This window comes from Saimiri boliviensis, chromosome 6 (genome assembly GCF_048565385.1).
Source record: "Saimiri boliviensis isolate mSaiBol1 chromosome 6, mSaiBol1.pri, whole genome shotgun sequence".
NCBI lineage: Eukaryota > Metazoa > Chordata > Mammalia > Primates > Cebidae > Saimiri > Saimiri boliviensis.
The window spans coordinates 47125559-47126274 of NC_133454.1; the positions used below are offsets into that span (position 1 = coordinate 47125559).

At 37.8% G+C, this 716-nt stretch overlaps 1 non-coding gene across 1 annotated transcript; it reads left to right on the forward strand.

Annotated features, from left to right (window-relative positions):
• Positions 1-237: 237 nt before the first annotated feature.
• Positions 238-425, forward strand: LOC120364881 (U2 spliceosomal RNA). Its single transcript, XR_005580009.1, has one exon. It is a non-coding gene; the product is annotated as a U2 spliceosomal RNA (small nuclear RNA).
• The last annotated feature ends 291 nt before the right edge of the window (positions 426-716 follow it).

The window sequence follows — 716 nt, forward strand, 5'->3', positions numbered from 1 at the left end:
TCATTCTTCCCCAGCTTCTCATGTTTCTGCTTTACCACCAAACCTGGCATCATCCAAGGTCTAAATGTTGCTAGTGTAGTAGATGTAGTGATAGCAACAGTGCAGTGGTTTATTTCAGTGTAGTAGTGTAGTGATAGTGTGGTGGTTTGTTTTACATTACTAATACTAATGCATGTAAGCATGTCTTCATATGCATGTTAACCCTATGGAGTTTCTCTTCTCCAAAATGCCTGTTCAATCACTTCTAGGCCTTTTGGCTAAGGTCAAGTGTAGTATCCGTTCTTGCCAGTTTAAAATGTGTGTTCATTCCTTTGCCAATTTCTCTACCGGGGTTGCCCTTTTCTTGTTGATCAGTAGTTCTTTGTACATCTGTATTCTTGATGTACAATTCTAGATATTTTCAGTTTTGCTCAACACAAATTTCTTCACTCTTGTCATCTGCTAACTTTATTCTTAGTGTGCTTTTTGAATAGAAATACATACTTTATGTACATAAACCTATTTTATTTTATTGGTCTCATTGTTCTTGTACTTTACAGTTTTCATTGTTATTTGTTATAGTACAGCTTAAAAGTTTCATATAGGTTTATCAAGTTCCTCAAAACATACCCAGGCACAGTGGCTCATGCCTGTAATCCCAGTACTTTGGGATGCTGAGGCAGATGGATGGATCACCTGAAGTCAGGCGTTTGAGACCAGCCTGGCCAACATTGTGA